This window comes from Mycteria americana, chromosome 9, assembly GCF_035582795.1.
Source record: "Mycteria americana isolate JAX WOST 10 ecotype Jacksonville Zoo and Gardens chromosome 9, USCA_MyAme_1.0, whole genome shotgun sequence".
Lineage (NCBI taxonomy): Eukaryota > Metazoa > Chordata > Aves > Ciconiiformes > Ciconiidae > Mycteria > Mycteria americana.
Window position 1 is genome coordinate 29,274,446 of NC_134373.1, and position 21,727 is coordinate 29,296,172.

Below are 21,727 nucleotides of genomic sequence, written 5' to 3' on the forward strand. Positions count from 1 at the left end.
TATGAGCGTGTCTGTGCAAGTGCAATAGGAAAAAGAGAAAGAGACATGGTAAATGCCCTTCCCTAACTCACATTGTAAAGTAGAACTACCCAGTTGTTCCTTCTCAAAAGCTGAGACAAATCCACATGAAAAGATTTTTCTTGGATGAATCTTGTGGCTGTTGAAAATACTTACAGTTTTTCTGGATACACAGGCAGGAAGCAGTGAGATGGATTGTAAATCTTTCTCCTCCCTCTTCTCCACTTTGTTTCTAATAGCCAGCCTAAAACCTAAGACCCACTTTTCCACCCTGAAACCTCATTTATTGGCCTGAGCACCTCAGCCATTTCCTTCAGGTGGTGAAATCCTGCTTCTGTCTTGAAGTCAAGAAGACTTGTCTAGAAGCACTCCCGTTCAGCCAGGGCTTTGCAGCTGGGTGCTGGGGTAGCAGGCAGCTGGCTGAGCGGGGAAACTGTCCCACCTCCTTCCCATCTCCTTCCTTCCTTAGTCAAGCTTCAGGGAAAGAGCAGGGTCCTACTCTGGCATTTCCAGCAGGAAAGTCTGAGACCTTATCAAAGTAGCTTTACCACTCACTGCAGCTCAAAGCTCAGGAAAATCCCCCACAGGCATTGTATCAGACCCTCCACAGAGAGAATAAATTGCCAGAACACGCAGGAGATTTGGGAAGGTGTCTCCATTTCCTGCAGGACAACAGCTTCCCCAGTCAAGGCAGACAAAGCAGGGGCTCTGACATACAGAGAGAGAGGAGGAGATGGGGAGATATTCCCCCTGATGATCTCTTTTGGGGTTGGCAAGTTCAGATGCTAGGAGGTAACAAGGATGATAGTCTGGGGTTCAGACAACAATTTCATAGCCTGCACAAGGTGATTCAGCACGTTAAGATGAAGCATGTGTTGGATGCATCCTCTTTCAGTTGGAAGGTGCTCTCACTGTGTTTGGTTTTAAACTATAGCACAAGAGGGGCATAGATTATGGAAAGGATGTGCTTGTCCTCCTGTATGTTCTGTAAACCACTTTACATTCTTCTGGCTTATGTCTATGAAATTACCAGGCCTAACATACACACAAAAAGAAAATGATCACTTCAAGAAATACTCAGGGGGAATTAAAGAGCACAAATTCAAAACAAATATACATATTTCCCTCTGGTTGATTGATTTTATTTTTTTCCCTGTTGAAGAATCTGTGGAGTAGAGAAGACACAAATTTTTAATTGAAGTCAATGGTCTAGGATTTCGAGCCACATTGCCTGACCCAGAACTCAGTAAAGTCAACGGCAGTCTTTCCATTCACTCCAGTGGGCTTTGGATGAAATCCATGCAGCTGGAAGTGATGACTTGCACTTTCAGATGCAGTCAATGCATGCGGGTTTTTAAATGTATTACTATTATTTTCTTGCTATGTCTCTTTAAATGCTGTTTATTCACCATGGCATTGTGTAATACGTAGATATATTAAGAACAGGGCTCTCCATTCTAAAGACTCAAATTATTATGTTTCTCATATAAGCAATTCTTATGAAATCAAATAATATAATTAATCAAAATGAATGCTGGCTTTCTTTATTTTTCATCATTCTATAATGAAGTTTGTTTTCTTGAAAAGTTATGTTTCACTGAGTGTTTAATAATACGTAATTCCAATGGTATCATTATAATTTAATGATGACCTTTGCATAAGGTAGTCTAAGTAGATACACCCTCCAACATATTCAATATCCCAATCCTCTGATCATCTAGACCAGAACATGCCATTGCAGACTAATTGGTTTTCCCTCCCATAGGGATGATGTATTCCTCAAATGTTGGCAAAAGACAGAACTTGGATGCATCAAAGTATTCACCCAGTCCCAGGAGCACTGGGAAGCACTCCTAGGTCCTGTAGTTTAGACAAAGCCATAAAATTTCTTTGTTCTCAGGCTTGGATCAAAGCCTGTGGTGCTATATAAAAAGACCACACACAACACAAGCTTTTCCCTATGCCAAAGGGCTTACAATCTAAGTAAAAGAGACCAAACCAGACATATACAGCTAGTCTCAAGTGCACTGGCCAGAAAGCAGCAGACCAGCAGCCAAACTACTGTGACTTTGTCGTAAAAGAGAGTTTTAAGCAGGGATTTGAGGTAGATAATGCAGGGATCCTGTGGGAGTCTCCCTGCCCTGTGTGTCCATCTTGCCACTTTGAGAAATGTCCATTGTGCTTACCAGAAAAGACAAGAATGGTTTATACTAAAATATAGTCTCCTTTTCCCATGTAAAATCATTTAGAATTTGTAATAATTCAGCAAGCTTTTGCACCTCATAATGATTGCTAATTCATTAACAGAGAAGACTAACAACAACTAATTGCAAGGAGTATTAATTAATTAAAGTTAGTAGAAAGAATGCTTTTGTCTGAATGAATGGCATCAGTGAAATGCCAAGTATTTTGTCACTGACGTGCAGGGCTGAATTGGTGACCTCCCTAAACCTTCCTTGCAAAAATGGCAGAGTTGCCTTGTGCTCTAACTGTCTAGAACAGAATGGCTGCACACGTGTATCCTTATTCTCCATGGAAAGTACACAATACCAGGGCATTGCCAGGTAGAGCAGGTGAGCTGGCTAAAATTAAATGCAAACTATAATAACTGTTGTCAAATAGGAAGGCAGTAACAGAATTAGTGGAACCTGGATTTGTTCTATTTGCCATTGAAGTTTCTTCACCAAATGAGCAGGAATTTCAAAACCTCAGACTAAGAACTGATTAAAAAGATGTTTAGGCTTGACTTTTTTTAGTGAGAAACAAACTCGGCTAAAAACTCACCACCCTTTTTATTTTGAAACAGTGCCTCACAGTTGTTGTTACAGAAGTGACTAATCTCTAGACCCTGTCTGTAAGGAAAGTTTCCTCATTGCACACATGTTCAAAATATATCCAGGACTTGTACGCTTTTTTATAGCTGGTGACAAGGACACTCAGATGGGGAATAACTGCATGTAAATCGTTGTTTTGAGTTGCACAGAACGGGGATTTCAATGTAATGTCCTCTAGACTGCAATGAGTCCTCTGACCAGCTGGTGGCATCTTTCTAAAGATTTCTTGAAAGAAGAATTGGATTTACTCATCCAATGACCGGTGAAAGTCTATCGCTGGGCAGTGCTCAGCTTAGTGTGAACACATTGCAATGTCCCACTACCTCAGTGCACCTTTGAACAAGCAGGAACACAAGTCAGATTGCAGGATGCAAAACTATGGCAACTTTAGGATCATCTTTCAAGGCACCGGTGGAATTATTTTTCCTGCAGTACAGCCGGTACATATCACAGGTGCTCCTGTCTGAGTTGTTGGGTTTTTTTGTTTTTGTTTATATATTAATGTAATTACTAAATGTAAATTAGAACTGAATGTTAACAGTTAGGAATCATTAACTTAACTCTAACTCTTTGTTCTATCAAAATCTCCTCTTTAAGCTATTATCATTGGGATTAATCAGGCTAGTGTAGTATTAATCAGAGTAACAAATCCGCCTGTCATAATTATTTTAATTTCTGGTTTAGTTTCTATAGAAACATTTGAAAATAGAGATAAATCAACAGTTGTTCTCAGATTATAAACCCTCTTCCTGCTTTATAAAGCAGTCTTTTATAAAGAACAACAAATTTTACATGTAAGGAATTAACTCAGGTGCCAAAGACTGAAATCTTGTGAAGACAAAAGCCAAATGAAAATAACTGTTACTTCCTATAAAGGGGCACAAATATAGCTGGCAATGTAACCCTTTGTAATACCTACTCCTCTCCCTCTAAGACTTGCTAAATTAAGATAGAAAAGGTAGGACTAACAAAAGAGGCATCTTCAGCATAGGAAGACTTATGGATCAGGATCTTGTAAATTCACACCGATATATATATTGTTCATCATCTTCATCCTACAAGTAGGAAATAATAATGATTTTGCTTATGTGGCAAGAAGGATTTAACTGCCACCAGAAATATTACGTGCACTTACACCAGTCATGAATCTGCCACACAAACTTGTCCTGTTCAGCTGAACGTGTGCACTGAAGGTTGAAAGCTCCCTACCTAATGGTGTTTAAAGAAGCATCAGGACTTCCTATCTTGGCAGTTTTCAGTCTTTTCCTGGACTGCATGAACCTGGACATATTCCAGGAAACACTGACCTGCTTTCAGTCATAATTTTTGGCTCAGAAAGATAGTAGATAGCACACACATTCCCATGAAAACACTGTGCAGTCTCATTGAAGGCTGCCCTTAAAAAATCTGAAAAGAGTTCAGTTCCTTATAATGCCTTGTTTAACGTCTAGCACAAAATATAGGAAAAGCATATTCCCCCTTCTTGGGGGAAAGATGGCAATGCAGTGAAGAACATGACACTTTAAAACTTTGTTTGCAGAGATTTTAACATTAATAAAACCAAAATTTTGCCCATCTCCACAGAAAACAAAAAGCCCAAATAATCTAATGACCCCAACCAAACTATATATTTTTAATTTCCCTATGGAATAGGTGGTGGCATTTTGTTTTGTTTTGTTTTCTCCAGAATATCAACCACAATGAGACAAGATTTTTTTCAGAGAGAGAGAAGCCTGGAAATTGAACAGTAAACTCAATCAGATAATGTAATATAGAGAAATGACCCATGACTGGATGAATGAAATAAAAACAACGTGCTAATTGGAAAGAAAATTTGAAATGGTTCTTTCCCCAAAGGAGCAAAAGAAGAAGCACAGACATACCTGTGAAAACACAAGGCAGGAGGACAGGTGGAATTACAAAATTGCCAGAGTCAGAGATGTGGTATTTAATTCCATACAAGCTAAAGGTGCTCTATATTGCATTAAAAATAAGCCCTAATAAATAAGTTAACAACAAACATTGCACCAACAAGGTTAAGGCATGAGAAACATATACTGACTCTGACCTCGCTAAGAAACCTGTCTAGCTAGTAATGCCTGGCCTTGTTTTTGTACCTGCTGTCATCCAGATTAGGTTTCTCTTAAAACTTGGTGTTCGTTTTGCACTTGCAGTCATCCAATTTCACTGCAAGTGTGTGGGAGATACTCGGAGTCCCCCAGGATTTTGCCCTTGTTCACAAGCCAGTTTTTCAGGATGGTTTTGGAGAAACATATAAAATGAGGCTTAGATAAAGCTCTTGGCCTAAGATGTTGCAGTAATATTTTAACAAGCAGCGTGCAAATAAGTTTGGATTCTTACACTGCAATTGCTTGAGTAGGTCCACAGGAACAAATAATTACTGCTAAAATGCTTTAAAATACAATCAATAAAAAAGATCATGACTGGTCTACTTCTAATTAAATTAATTGCTGGGTGAGAAAGATCAAGGCGAGATGCTCAAACTTACTTTCAATAATTTGAAGTGCCCAAACTATCATGTCATTGTATTTCTGTGCACCTGCTAATAATAAACTATCACAGGATATTAAGAACTTGATCCTAAAATATGCTTATCCATGTCTCTTTAGGGTCCATATAGAGCTCCTTCCTTAATATCATGCACAAAACAAGAGGTGTTGTATAAAGCAGTAATATATGATACCTTTTAACCAAGGCACGGAAAATCTTATTTCTACACATTTGACCAAACTGTACTGCAAAGCGGTGATCTTTAAGATCACCAGTTATGCCGCTTACACAGTGGTCATGAGAAGCAGTTCCGGTAAACGTTTTACTTCTGAAAATTAACCATTTTCTATATTGTTGATTTTAGACAATAACTTTTTTCTTTTTCTGTTAAGAGCACCCATTCTCATCAGCTTGCATCACTCTCCTAAATGAAAACAACATTTTCACCCACAAGTGTAGGACAGGGGATAAATTACTGTTTTCCGAATGCTGAATAAAATTATCATCTTGCCAGTGTCAGAGTTCTTTGGAGTTTGCAGAGGAAAATAACCCCCCACATTTGTTTTCAGAGAAGACACTGGTGCATAAACAATAATGACTGGCACTTGATACAGTGCTGGCCATTTGGATAGGACATGAAGCAGTTTGAATTCCAAAAAGCCAGTTGCAAATATAAGCAACATGCAGTAATTTCCCGTGCATGACCTAGGAGAACTCAAACATAAATTTTGTTTTTCCTAAGCATCTCTGGCTATCTGAGGTAAATTCATTGTTTTATATACTTTATTTGCCTTATTTATTTATTTATTTATTTGCCTAGTGGCTTTTTACTAAGGAAGCTCAGTGATGTAGGTGTTTACAGGAAATGTTTGCAGAGGACTGCAAATCAAAATGAAGAAAAACAACCTGCAAGTTCAAACAAACGTGCAGGGGCTGTGTTTTTCAGCACACTCTAGGTCACATCACAGGTGATGAATCTTCTTCATTAACAAACATGTCAAGACAAAGGTATTACAGCCCAGCTGGAGGGCGTAAATGCCCTCATGATCCATGAGAAAGAAATCAGGTTTCCACTGTTTGGAAGAGGACAAACAGGCAGTGTGGCCTTATTTTGAATATTTGCACAAGATAAATAAGATTGGTTAAGAAAATTCTGTTTATTCCATGCCTTCACTAATACCTGACTGAGCATTTTCCCCAGGAAAAAATTGTTTTGGAAGAATTATTTGTTCCCCTGGGGATCAGGAAATCAAGACAATATTAAGCATCTGAGTCATTGATCAGTCACAGCTGGGCATACCAAGTCCCGTGGTATTTTAGCCAAATGAAAGACTGAAATTCCTCACAGACAAACTTGAGATAAGCAAGAGAAAGCCTTTAGGAAAGCATGTGTGAGTGATGTAGAACTACCGCTCCTATAGACTACAGCAGCACAGTATGGTGAGAATATTACCACCAGCGTGAAATGAAGCTAACCATTTTGACATTTCCAAACTCCACTTTTTCATATAACTTTTTATCCCTATGAAAAATTTTGCTATTTCATTTTTATTTTTTCCTGACTCAGGACCAAGTGTCAAAATATCAATCTCTTGAGAGACAGAAATTCCATTTTATATTAGCTTTCATATCAAGAGTGACATCTCATTTTCTCATTTGAAGCATCTCTATTTTTACCTTCTCCCATTCAGCCTCAGGAGAAAAATAATGTATGTTAGAACACAGAATCATTTGGGGGTCGCTGCTTCTATTTTATATTCTCAGTTCACGTGTAGTAGTTCAGATTTAAGAGGTTCAGTCTGTTTCTTTCCATAAATTCTGCTTTAGCTGGCTACATTAGAAGGCACAAGGTATTCACTCTGCTGCTGGGAAGGCTCACTACTGTGTGCAGAGGCTGATAAGTTTAGCCCTGTAAAGACCACTCTCAGGGGTATTCCACCAGGAAAATGTAGTGAAGAACAGCACGCAGATCACAAAATGCTTAAATATCACTGAGAATCTAACAGAGGTCTTTAAGCTGTGTGCTCCGGTGCCTTTCAGAGCACATATTTTGATGAGTTTATAGCCTACTGGAACTTGCTGGAGGCATGTTTTAATTTTAACTGTACCATTTTGCACTATCATTTACACTGAGCTAGGGGGCAAACTGCTTCAGTGCAAAAGGAAGATCCACTGCCATCTCAAATTCATATATTTCAAAGGTAAACCTTTCCAGCTGTACAGCAAATGGGAATGGCAAAAGGTGTAAATTATAAACTACTCTCCCAAATTTAAAAAGAAAAAGAAAAAAAAGGATCCTTTAGCCACATAGAAAAATGTCCTCAAATCATTATAATTTTCATTTTGGGAGCACACAGAGAACCTAAATCAGGCAGAGTCAGATTACTCTGTCTACAGAGTTTCTCTCTTTCTAAAGAGACAATATTCTAAACACAGCAAAGTGTAAAGGGGAAACAGAGGTATAAGGAGAAGTCCTTTGCCTATGATCTGTCAGCAGGTTCATGGCCAAGCCAAATTTGATAATTCTCATTTTAATGCCCTATCCAGGGACCTTCCAACTCTTGGATGCAAATCGTTTTTAAAGGAGAAGTGTGACCTGTTAAAGCAGTGTAAGAAAAGACTCCAGAAGATCATATGGTTCATGGAAGAGAGAAAGAACAACAGCTGTGAATAAAAACAGATTTGTGACCAGCAGAAAGAAAGAAACTTGCTGTCACATGGATTTATGCCATCAGTTTGAACAATGTGCACTCTCAGATGTCTAATAAGCAATGAGCTCATGCTACAGCCTCTCTCTCATGGGAGGAAATTAAATGGGTCTCTTGTTTTTACCTGCCTTTCTATTTTCACACTGTAGAAAATAATTTCCTTGAGACCTCTGTCCTCCTGTCAAAAATGTGGTTGAAATTGCCCAGTCAGCTCAACATTATGGTGGGGGAGGGACAAAATCAGACATTTAAGCAGTTATACACATATTGTTTCACACACACTCATGCATACAGCATGCTCAAAGAAGCCATATTTCCTTAGGAAAACAGGCTAAAAATAAATGTAATGCTACTTTTCTGACAGCCATTTGGAGCTTTGGCAGGACAAATTGTTTTATTCAATAGCATTTCATACAGAAAAATATAAGCTACAGTGTTGCCTCCTATACTCCATGAGGAAAATTAATTTGGCCTCTAGGGCTCTTTGCTATTAATCTCCATCAAGTACCCCTGCCAACACCCCCCCAGAGGCCATGATCCTGCAGAAGCACTTATGCCCCTGAGCAGCCCTATAGATTTCAACTGTCACAGGCTTAAAGTTTAGCATTCCTGAGAGATCACTGTCATGGTAAGTTCAATCTTTAAGAAAATATTGAGAAGGTAGGTCTGGGCAATATGCATCACCGAGATACTGTAACAAAATCGTCCCAACCTGCTCATTCTACTCTGGGGCAATTTCACCCCAGAGGTAAAAGTATTGGGGTCAGTAAAGTTAGGTTACGATGGATTTACCCCATGTCTGTACCTATAAAATGTCTTAATAGTGCACTTGGCAAAGCACTTGCCAAGCTAAGATGGGAAATCAAAGCTGAATGACTGAGAATTGAGTCCAGCTCTGAGGCCCTGAGTAATGCCACAGATACAATAAAGGAATCAGAAGACATGTATAACGAGTTTCTGCTGTACTAGCTAAGAATTGTCAATCAGGTGGGTGGGCTTTTTCCCAAGTTAATTACACTTCAGAGTTGATCTAAAACCCATAGATTTATAAAGAAAAAGCTTTGGTGGGATTATTTTCAGAGTGATCAAGGTCTTCTGAAAGTCTAAGTAGTCAAGTATGACACAAGAAAAAATATTATAAGCTGGCTGTTGCAATTATAAATAATGCAAATCAGGTACTTTTGAATTCCTAATTCCTATAATACTAAGCAATAATTTAGCTGTGTGTGGCTATTTAATTGTGTAATTTTTGCAAGAATTTCAGCTCTTCTCACAGAACATATAACTAGATGAGTAATCTTACACTTTTGCTGGCCAATGAAAGAGTACCGAAGAAAAAACAATGCAGAGGATGTTGTACTTTGCTTACTCTGCCAGCTTGGAGTATATTGGTGCAGCTGTGGATGTAGATAAGTCAGAGGTCTCTAAGACAAAAGGTTGCCAGTGAGTGACAGAATAGAAGCCTTTCAAGTCATACTTCAAGGTCATGAGGAAGGGGGAATAAATCTCTTCCTTTTTCCACTTCTCAAGTGTCTATACGTGCCACCAAAGAGGCTCTTTTTAGCTTTGCTTTCATCAATTAAGCAGGCAATGCCTTCTCTATAACAGATCCTCAAAGAGTTTGGAAATATAATAACAGCACTCATTTATTGATTGCTTTGATCAGATACTAGGCAGGAGGGAAGAAAACCTCAACATACACATCAATAAACAACCTGGAGACTCTAAAGCCATACTGAGAGAGCCTGAGAACTAACAATGAGGCTGAGATGCTCAGAAAAGAAAACCATGACAGCGAATCAATATAAACCCTTGTGGTAAAGATGCTGAAGTAACAGAAGGAATGTTGGGTCGCTGTGAAAAGAACTCTGTGGCCTGCACTAAAATGCTGAGGCAACTAATAAGGGATCCTTCAGGTGCAGGGACCGGGTGAGACCATCTACCTCTCTCCAAATGACTATAGAGGAAGCTTGGGATGAAAAGGCCTTGGGCAAGGGTCAGGTTAGACAGGCTGAATTGAGGCACTGATTTCGCTGTATACTTCCGACATCAGGAAGACATGAGGCTTAGTGGCCTCTCCCTTTCTCTGGAGATAAGTGGCTTGTGCTTTATACAGGTGTTAACAGTATCTGAATGCGGTGGGTTTGGCTAAGTTCTACAGGGCTATGAGCTATTTATGCTGAAGTTGTTCCTGGAATGCTTATAGTATAGATACACTGGGGAGTCATCCAGAAAAACAAATGGGAAGGAAAAAAATGGCAGGAGATATGCAGCTCTTTATTGAAGATTATGAAGAGAAAATGATAGGAAAAGGCTTTCAACTGAGATGAAAGGAATGCTTGTTGGAAGAAACTGAAAAAAGTCCCACTACCTCAATAGTGTTGTTTGAAAGAGCCAGGCTGTGACCCAGTCAAAGGGTCTGAAAATTTTAGTATCTGTTACAGTATATTCTGTGTATGGCAAGCTGTAAGGTAGAGCTGCCTATAGACTTTTAAAATCCCATTGATGTGTGTTTCAAAAGCTCTGTTTCTTCTGCAAAAGTAAACACACAAGATGTTTCTAGAAGGCTAGTCATTCCTTTGATACAACTAATTCTAAATTCTCAAAGGGAAAACTACTAAGTATGCAGATACGCAATAACCTCAAGTGATACTCAGCCCTAAAATACAGAAAAGGTACAAGGCCTAATACCAAAGCTAGCAAACTCAGGAGTCTGAAATGGTCATGAAATGAAATGGAGGTTCAGCAAATCCTGGAACTATAACACTGCCACAAGTTTTTGGAGTGTGTTACACAAGAATCTTTAATCTTCACGTTCAGACTTCAAAGAAAGACTTTCAAAGAAAGTCTAATCTTAGCTCTTTGGTGGGATTTGGGAGTAAAACTCATCAGTGTGAGACCATAGGTATACAAACGCTCCCTGAGTGGAAGTATGACCATGAAATATGCACATTTGTTACCTTCTGGTTATTGTCCATGTGTTCACTTTGTCTCCATTAGTTTTGGATGTTTTACGCCTCAGTGAAGACATGTAAACTCTCTCTCATTTACTTAATGGGTAGAGGTATGCCTGCAGGTTCACATGGAATAAATAGTTAATAGAATAGCTATTGTGACCACTTGTCCTTTTTGCTAAAGCAGGATAGGAAGGAAACAAGTAGTATGTGAACACTGGAACCACCAAAGATTGATCTGACCCAGGATTTGTGTCTCGTTGGGTATCTTTGGCATAAAAAGCTCTATCAGTATGGCAGGACTGGCTTGCTTGCTTGGTCTCCTGCAATATTGGTCTCCCACATGCATGTCCTGACCTTTTCCAAAGCTGTGACAATATGGGTTACACACAGCTGCCCACTTCTGGAAGGAAGCTCTTGAGCACTCTCTCACGGTTTAACCCCAGCCAGCAACTAAGCACAACTAACACAGCTGCTCGCTCACTCCCCCCACAATGGGATGGGGGACGGAATTGGAAGGGTAAAAGAGAGAAAATTCGTGGGCTGAGATAAAGATAGTTTAATAGGGAAAGCAAAAGCTGCGCACACAAGCAAAGCAAAACAAGGCATTCATTCACTACTTCCCGTGGGCAGGCAGGTGTTCAGCCATCTCCAGGAAAGCAGGGATCCATCGCGCGTAATGGTTACTTGGGAAGACAAACGCCATCACTCCAAATGTCCCCCCCTTCCTCCTTCTTCCCCCAGCTTTATATACTGAGCATGATGCCATATGGTATGGAACAGCCCTTTGGTCAGTTGGGGTCAGCTGGCCCAGCCATGTCCCCTCCCAGCTTCTTGTGCACCTGGCAGAGCATGGGAAGCTGAAAAGTCCTTGATTTAGTATAAGCACTAATTAGCAACAACTAAAACATCGGTGTGTTATCAACACTGTTTTCAGCACAAATCCAAAACATAGCCCCGTACTAGCTACTATAACGAAAATTAACTCTATCCCAGCCAAAACCAGCACACACTCCAAAATATCCCCCAAATTAGGCAAGTGCCAGACAAACGACAGAGCTCACAAATGGCCCACCTTCTCTGTAGTAGGGACTCAGCCTTTGAAGGTCCAGGCTCCAACCAAAGCTTTTTCTGTCGCTCAGGCACAGACAATCCACATTGCATGCGAATGCCCTAGCGTCTAAAACCACTTGAGATCACAGTGCAGTTTCCCACTCACATAGGATACAAATAGGCGCGCTTTTTTCCATCCAGCTGATTAAATAGACAGACAGCGAAAGTGTGAGCTTCATTTCCCTAGGAAACAAGGCTAAGAAGAGCCTCCTGTGAACTGTTGAAGATCAAAAGTGCCAAGTTTTACCAGTTCCTGTTGCTAATGAGGAAAACATTCATTACAAGTGTTTTCAAGAGTAACAGTATGTTTGCTCCCACAAATGGGTATCACTGAAAAGCACTATTTGTAGATATTTGGTAAATGCTTAAAACTCTATTTTTTAATGCCATAATAAAACCAATGCAAAAGCTGATGAGTCAGCAGGGCTATGATACTTTTTTGCTAATTATGTGCTAAGGTTTATGAAACTAGTAACTGTTTTTAATAATAGTGAGGAGGAGAAAGCTTACATTTAGAGAATGCATTAAAATTTGCACAGGTAATTGGATTGTATGGGAATTCAAGATAAGAATAACTTAATTAAAATGAAATTTTAAAACAGATGACCCAGGTTGTTTTTTAATCCCTTCACGCCACCTTGAAAAAATAATTTACATCTCAGTGTTATCAGTACATAGTCATAACTGGGTGTTATGACTACTAGATGAGAAAAGCTAGGCAGAGGACGGGTATATAAATAAGGAAAAGGGGATTAGAGGTTCCAGAGTTCATCGATTAAAGTTACACCCATAAATGTCCAGACCATTGTGAGAGGCAAACAACCAACTCCTAAACCAGGCAGTCACCATTTCTTATTTCCTTTGTCTCTCCTCCTATCTTTCCCCTCTGTGCTGGCTACTTTCATTTAGACCACCCTCACCAAAGCAAATTAGCTTTGTTCTTGGGAGGATCAGGTCTACATTCCCCTATTCTCACCCAGCTTCAGAGTTGACACCATCTCTCTTCCGACTCCTAATAAATCTTCTGCACTGGCGAGCAAACACTCCAGCGTTTCTGCGCTGTGGTTTCACCACCCAAGTTCCAATCTGGAAAGATCTTTTCTCTTAGTCTCTATGTGTCACATGTACCTCATCATCCAATACCCTTTTCAGATTCATATTTGAAATGTTTCTGAGAAGAACATAGAGTATATTGAGCCTGTTTAGGTGTGAGTTTTGATGATTAGAGAGTGCTCAGGATATGAGAGGAGACCTCTTACGTGCTGTAGGAAAAGGGAAGGTCTATTATTTCTTAATTCTGGCTTCAGCACCTGTAACCAAAGATCAGAGATCCACTGTGCTTATGCACCCGCACCCTGGCACCTGTCATCCTGAGCTCAGTAACTCACTAAAAATGAACAAAGGATAAGTGAAAGGAATTATCCCCAATTAGAGCCAAAATGGAAAGTGCAAGTGACGTGCTCAGGGTCCCAAAGCAAAGAATTGAAACCAAACCTTTGGAATCCCTGCCCAGGAGCTTTTGCTCTCCTTGACAAGGTGCAAGTGTCCTTCAACCACTAGAATTCCTGAATCGCATATCACACAAGGAAATACTTTTTTACTGTGACTGAGCACTAGCACAGGTTTCCCACAGAGGTTGTGGAATCTCCATCCTTGGCAATATTAAAAAAATGCCTGGACGTGGTCCTGGGCAACCAGCTGTAGATAACCCAGCAGCAGGGGGCTGGACATGATGACCGACAGAAGTCCCTTCCCACCTCAACCATTCTGTGATTTTGCGATCTACACCTTTCCAGAACCCCAGTAAAATCAGTGACTGCTGTTCCCAGATTTGAAAACTGCACTGCCTTCCTGTCTACCTCTGTTGGGAAAGTCTGTCGCTAAAAGGGAGGCCACGCCTGAGGTTACACAGTGTTCACTCCTCTGCCCAACTTCACAGTGCCTTTTACAGGACATAGTTGGAGAAATGTGTTTATTACTCTGTTTTTATTTTATTTTGTGTTTTCCCAGAGAAAACTGCTTTTCTCCAATAGGATAAAAATAGCCTTCCACAATTGTTCTATCCCTTTAGACTTAGTGAATAATTGAAGAATGCTTTTCCAGTAGTTAGTAATGAAAGAGGTTTACTTTGAACCTTTCTCCATTATCCAGTGCCAGCACTTTCCTCTGTTGCTGAGGCTGCAAGAGGAAGCAAGGGGTGACAGGTGCTTGTATATCTCTTCATGAACAAATGAAGCAAATTCTGCTGCCATCTGGCTGGGAGTAAATCTGCAGTAACTCCACTGGATAACTGAGAAGACTTGGGGCTTACTCAAGAATAACTGAAAGCAAAATGTTCAATTACATCTTTCATCTGGCATGTTCAAAAGAACATGTGACTAATGAGACTGACATGCCTATAAATGTATGACAAAGTATCAGCCCATATGGCTTGCTTTTTTTACCAGCTATCCTCTCCTACTCTCTCAATTATTCACCTGTGGGTACCAACATTAACCTCAAGGCAGTTTTCCTGCTGTTGTATCTTGGTTCTTCTCTACCCATGTTAACCAAACTTAACTGAATTTCTGCTCTGCTAAATAGATACTCCTATTTGTATAAAATAGTTTCCTACGGCAACCCCTGGCAGCTTAGGCTCCCAGCCTACAGAAGGAGGGATCTGTGCAAAAAAAGCTCTGCCTCCATTCCCAGCACTATTTGGCTTCCCTTCTCTTTTACGGCAAACATCTACCTGGTTACAGCCCCAGATCAGGGTCTCCTGCCTCTACATTCCACTGAAAGATTGGGCCCCTAATTTATTTTTTGCCAGAGATAGGCTTGAACTACCCCACTGTACGGAAGTCAGAAAAAATGCTGCATATTCAACTGCTTTAATTTTCTTCTAATTTCTTTCATGGCCATTACTTATATAAGTAATGGCACTTATATAAGCTCCATCTTAAAAAAGACATTCATGTTAGCATCTGGGGGAAAAAAAGGGGAGGGGAATAGCTTTGTTTAGTTAGGCCTTGGTTTTGTTTTTTTTTTTTTTTTTCTTTGTGGAGCTTTTGTTCTTGCAAGTCAGGAAGAGCAGGGGAGCTTTTTGAAAGTGTAGGGATGCTAGAGGACACATGTAATACATTAAAAATTCAAGCCCCAGGAGTGATGAAGGCTATTTAGGTTTCATTTATCTATGGACTTCTGGCAGGTTGTGTTGTAAAGAAAAAGCAAAGGACAGTCCTGCAGCTTATTTCTCTTCTCAGAAGAGGAAATTAAAGGATCTTAGGTATGGTACTGAGAAATTAGAATGAAGCATTGCCTCATTTTCTGTTACTAGAGCTTTATGGATACTAGAAATCCTAGAAGGAGTGAGGTTTTATGTAACCTGGATGGAGAGCTTAGTCACAGAAAAAATAAGCTACTAGAAGCCCCATGCTGAGAGTTGGCATTGAACTGAGCCTGTAATACTTTGTCTGAGGGTGAGGGAATAGGGTACAGAGTAAGGCATCCTTTGCTTTGGTGCAGACCTTAACCTGCTGTCTCTAGGAAACTGAACGTTAAAAGGAATTGCTGTGCTTGTGCATACTGTAAGATTTCAAAAGAAGATCCATTAAAACTTGCCTTAATTAAAAAAAAAAACTGCTAAGGAAAAATCATAGCCCATAATTGTGAGATTGTTCCTTCATTTTTCTCTTCATTTTAAATTTGCTCTGATATCAAACTCCCTTTGCCTTCTAATGCACAACACTAAACCAACTGACAATACCATCATTCCCTTTTATTTATTTTTTCCTCTGCTTATAATTTTTAAATTCTCATGTCAATTCCTAAAAAAGGTGCAATAAAAGCAAATTAATAGAAAATTAACTCATGTTGCAGAATGAAAAAGTCATGACTTTAAACAAAGTGCCTTGTAGCAAGCTCCATATGAGATATTGAAGTCTGAATTACCTGACCTTTTGAAGAGGTTAATTGATTACAAACTGTTGCAGTTGGCAGTGTTTCTGGAATGATCCCTGCCATTCAGTGATGAGGTGTCATGGAAAAGAAAGGGCAAGTGAAAGCAGGAGGAAAGGGACCACAGTCTTTGAAAGGCAATGAGGAAGGACTACAGATCTTTGAGCCAGAAGCAGTCAACCACTAAGGTATGCAAGAGCAGAATGGGAAATGTTTGAGGTTTTCAGCAGGTTCTCCTTAAGACTCCATAGGACTTCATGGACCAGACTTGTACCACTCCTGAACCTCAGAGCTCACTTCCTCCTACTGCACTATCTTTCCCAGTGAACTACTTTTACTCACTTCCTACCTGTGCTAGTCTTTCTAAGGCTTCAGAATGTTCTATGTCTAGCAACTTAGGTTTTTTTCTTTCTCCTTTCTCTTTTTCTAATAATCTGACCCACAAACCTTTCCCGCTAAAGAGACTCCTTGGATACCTGGACTTTTATTTATGTTTAATGCAAAACCTAAATAATCATTCAGTATTCCCAGTATTCTCCTGTGAGTGCTCATGTGTTAGGACATAACAGTTTCTTCCTTTAGATTCTGTTAAAGTTGATGGTACTAGTTAGAGACTGTAAAAGCTATGCGACTTGTTTGTTAAAATGCTGGCAGGACTTAAGAGGTTAAAGAGGTGAATAGGATTCTTTGCCTAGGATTAACCCTCCCATAATGTACAAGAAATCCAACTGTGCAGGCATATATCTTCATTCACTAATGAAGCTACTTGTTACCACACAACAGGGATGGTTAACACTTCATTAGCTGGATACAGCTATTCCTATATTGCTAACTACAAAGCAGTTGACTAAACAAGATGCAAAGCAGGATCAGAAAAGACTGTGGCCATTGCCATCAAACAAGTCTGTATAGATCTGTAGGAGTAGTACACATAGTAGTATGAAATAGCACACATACTACATGAAGTGGGTTGTGGTGCATGGTGAACAGGGAAGACTAATCTCTTCCAAATATAAAGTGTAAGAGAAACGGAAACAAAGCAGAGATTAAAGGAGAATGAGATGAAAAGAACAATTAAAAAGCCCCAGTTGGAAAAAACTCACATGTGGGAAAATAAAACAGATGTAAGTGGGGCAAAAATCAGTTGATGGTATGATGGCATCATATTTTTACATGGGACTTATACCATCAGAAACAAAGGGAAAGAAACACTGTTTTTCAACTTCTCAATAGACTCAATCAGTGTTGCAGCAAGATAGGGAGGCTCTTCTATAGACATACGCCATCAATTTGATTTTCAGTTTCTGTTTCAAAAAAATAAACAGCAGGTAAAGGGCAAATGTCAGAAAATGACTGGAGAGGGAAAAAGCTCAAGTGAAGGGAAAACACACCTAGAATTTTCTGCAGCCTCTTATTTAGACTGCTTGAGTCTCAGTAGGTGGGGTTTTTTTCTTTATTTTAGGAGTTGGAGTTGCATCTTGCCCATCCTCTCTCCCAGCTTAGTTTGACATCTTGGAACAACTCTTGTCTCTCTGTTAACTGTATACCAAAGAGTGGTATGTTGTGCATTACTGTGCCTCCTAATTACATTGCAAATATTTTTGAAGCATTTTTTTATTTCTTGATCATCACTACAAAGGAAAAAAAGGCAATAGAGACATTTAAGCATGTGTTAAAATTCTGGTAGATATTATTAATAAAGGAACATGATTTTCTTTTAAGTACAGTTTTTCTGGTTCTAATGCTTTGTGTGAAAATTCTGCTTGCTGAGTTAAGCCCTGTTATATGAATTCCTTGTTACATGTTATCTTGTTCCAGTACTGCAAACATTTCTTCATGGCTTTAAACTTTGGTCAAGTAGATTTCAACAGATATGGCAAAAGTTAAGCATGAAGAGAGTTGCTCTCACTACTGAAATCTATTTCTCATTCCTGCAGGGTGCTGTGTGAAGGAAAATCTTCTGAACTTGTTTCATTAGGAGCTAATTTAGGACTACAGTAGTAAAAGAGGGGGGTGAGGGTGAAAAACCAATTTTGGGAAAGGGTCTTTTTGTTGAGGCTTTGTTTCATTTATAGGTTGAGAATCTTGCAGAAAAGCTGATTCCTAGTCAGTTCTGCTTTTCCATTTAGCCATACAATGAAAGTATTTGTATAAAACAAAAATTAAAAAACCAAGCCTTTTGTTTGTTTGTTTGGGGGGGGTTTTTTGTCTTTTTTTTAAGGGGGAAAAAGATAAAAATATACAGGTTGATAATAAAAGTTCATAGGCTATTTTGTGAAATGAAAAAATATTTCAAAACCTTGGGAAACCTAAAGGGAAACCTAGCCTGAAACCTACAATAAAATGCAGAGAATATTTTTCTGCATGATTTGCCAAGTTTTAGCTAGTTTTAATAAAAATTATTCTTGCTCTTGTAGAGATTAGGCACCACAGCTTGGTGTTCATGGTGGATGAAGGGAGGAAAAAACCCAGGGAAAATTACTGCCTGTTTTAAAAAGGTTTTTACCTGCTTACGGTATCACCCTATTGACCACGCAGGGGCTTGGAAACATTTATGAGTAAGACTGTCTTCTATATATTACATAGACATAATCACGGGATTTTATCCTGCCACTGCAGAAGTCAATGAAAAAAACCTCATTTTGAATTTAATTAGAGAATAAATCTCTCTCTCAGACACAGCAGATGTGTTAATACATGTGAGTAACCCTAAGAATCTCATTTAAGTCTAGCACCAAAAATGACTGGACTCCAGCTATCATACTCATCTACTAAATAGGGCAAGGAAAGCTACTCTCATGCTATCTCTTTGTAGGACAGGGTTATAAAAGGAGATGACAAATATTATTTACTTGACAGTCACTCCAGCATGAATTTAAATATTCTGCAGAGCTTAATATATGTGTGTGTATTTGCACTGTTATACAGTATTGATTATAAAAAAGGGTAATACCACAATGAACTGTAAGGAAGCTTTGCAGTACTTATTTTGGTAAGATATTCATAATCCCTTATACAAAGGAAAAACTGCTCTATTAAGTGTAATGCTGTGTTATTCCTCAGATAATTTTCCAAAGATTGGGCTGAGTCATACATTATATTGGGGAGGGCAGAAGGGCTACGCCCATCAAAATGAAAAATGAAGTGTTGTCAGCAGACATTTTCTGAAACAAGCAATTATAGAGGACAACTATTTGCTAGGCTGCTTGTAATCATGACTAATAATAATTAATTATTTTCTGTTAATGTATTTATTGCTACCTAAAACTCATACTATGCATTTTAATAACAGTAATACCTAGCAATATGTATTAGTTGGTACTCAAAGATTCCTTGTTTGCAGAAAGACATATTATTACCCTGTGCTGGAAAAAACAGCTGTGACATGCCACCACCTTATAAGCTTTCAGGAATTCAGTGATGGAAATGAGCATTTATAACCAAGAGCAGTTACATAATGAACCTCTCATGAAGGCTTTCTAGATACATATTAAAGCTGAAATATTCAAAATGAAATTAAATTATAGAAGTCTTGACCTGAGGGTCAGGTTAAAAATGAATAACCAGGAGATATGTGAAAAAGCATCATTCAGACTTGAAAAAAAAATCCGAAATACTTTTCTGGTTTGATCTAGCCTGCCATATTATTGCTACTTCCTCAACACTGAGGCCCACAAGCTATTTTAAGGGCCACTAACATTAAGTTCATTTGACAAACACAAATTTTTAAGCAAAAAGTGTTGAAATGCATTGGGAAAAATAAGATTACGGAAAATATCCTCTGTCACAACCTTAGGGAGGAACATTATTTACCTGAAGACGACACACAGCTCCTTATCAACTAGACAGCATTGCACAATATGTCAGCATGGTCATCTTTGTCACATTCTATCATCATATATTTTGACTACCCCAAGGGAGTGTGAGAAAGGTCTCTTTAAAGGAGGAAAAAAAGAAAGGTTCCCATCTCCTGTTTTTTATTTTTATAGAGGACACTTCATGGTAATGAGGTTCTTCATGGTTTGGATATTAAGAGAGGTTCTGTCTTCCACCTGCCGCAGGGCAATGAGAAAGGACAGTGGGAATCCTTACTGCTTTTACTGAAGTCTTCAATCCCAGTAGGCATGGTTGTGAATGGATACCTGATTAATTAAGTTTGAAAAATAAAGGCATCTGGATATAACTTTCACCCTTGGACACTGCTGGCGATAGGAACTGTCTTGATGTAAGTGCACAAGGTTTAAACTTGGCCTTTTTATTGAGGCCACTGTTCCCATTGAAATCCATTCTCTTAATGTTAATGTGATATAAGTGACTCCCTTATGCCAATGACTACTCCTCTGGTAGGCTGTACAACATTTGGCTCCATGCCACAAGATTGATTGCTTTTCTCAATGTTGGAGTGTCTCAAAATTAAAGTTGAGTTACACTATTAATTGATTCAGGATGGCTTTTTTGGAGTAATTATGTTCAAGAAGTGTCTGTCAATACAATTTGCTCTCAGTTGTCACTGTACCATCAAATATAATGGGGTTGGGTGCACATGGGATAGTAAGTTGCATGACTACAGCAGTATTTGCCAAAAAAAGTCTGCATATAGAAGAAATATAGAGAAGGTGAAGTTATATTTAATGTTTTGCATTGCAGAGGGTGTTATAATAAATGTATTTTTGCTGTTTATTTGGAAGCTCTGCAACGTTCATTTATGTATCAAGGTAATGGTGATATGTTGGTAATGTAGCTGTGTATTTGTACACTTTAGGCTCAAATCATTAAGTTGCAGCACTAAGACAGAAGACTGTGCAGACATGCATCGCCTGACTAATCCCCCAAACAGCCTTTTGAAATGCATTAAATTGTGTAGATGAGGGAACAGCAGTCCAGAAAGGTTCATCAGGTGCCAAATAACTCAGAATGAAAGTCAAATTTAGAACTTGGGTATGCACAGATTAGGGACATGCTCAAGGTAGTCGATCATCCAGTCTTCTGACTAAGAAAAAATTCCAGTGTGCTCAAACCATCCTAAAACAAGTTCTGCACAGAACCAAGATCACCTTCAATAAACCATCTTACAAAATGGTAACATGCAAACATCTGTCTTCCACTGGCTTCTGTCATTTTCCTAGAGGATTGTTTTAGAAATCTTTAGTTCATTTCATGCTAGCATATAGACGAGAACTGCACATTGCAGTCTTTTTTTCTGTTTTGTTTGGTTGCAATCCTAGATGGGCAGATATACCACAGGAAATTTTTCTTCAACACAATTAATGTTGTATCTCTGCCATTTGTTCCTGCTCATTCCACTGAATTCAAACTGGTTTGTAAACCTTTCCCCATTTCCTTTAGTTACTCAAACTACCTCCCAGGTCCACTGACTTTAATTTTAAGGTGACACCTTTTCTGAAAGTACAACTATTTTCCCTTCTATTGTCTCTAATCAACAGCAAGATAAAAGCCCACTTTATGATTAAACCTTAAAGTCACAAGAACTAAGTGCATTCTACTCTCTAAACTCAAGATAGTCTGTCCAATGTAAGTTAAGAATTTTAATGTTTAGAACTTTCTAGAAAACAATTTGACTGTCTTCAGACAAATGTAGATTCCCTTTCACTGCTGTATGAATGAATTTAACTTACTTATGCCTCACCTCTTT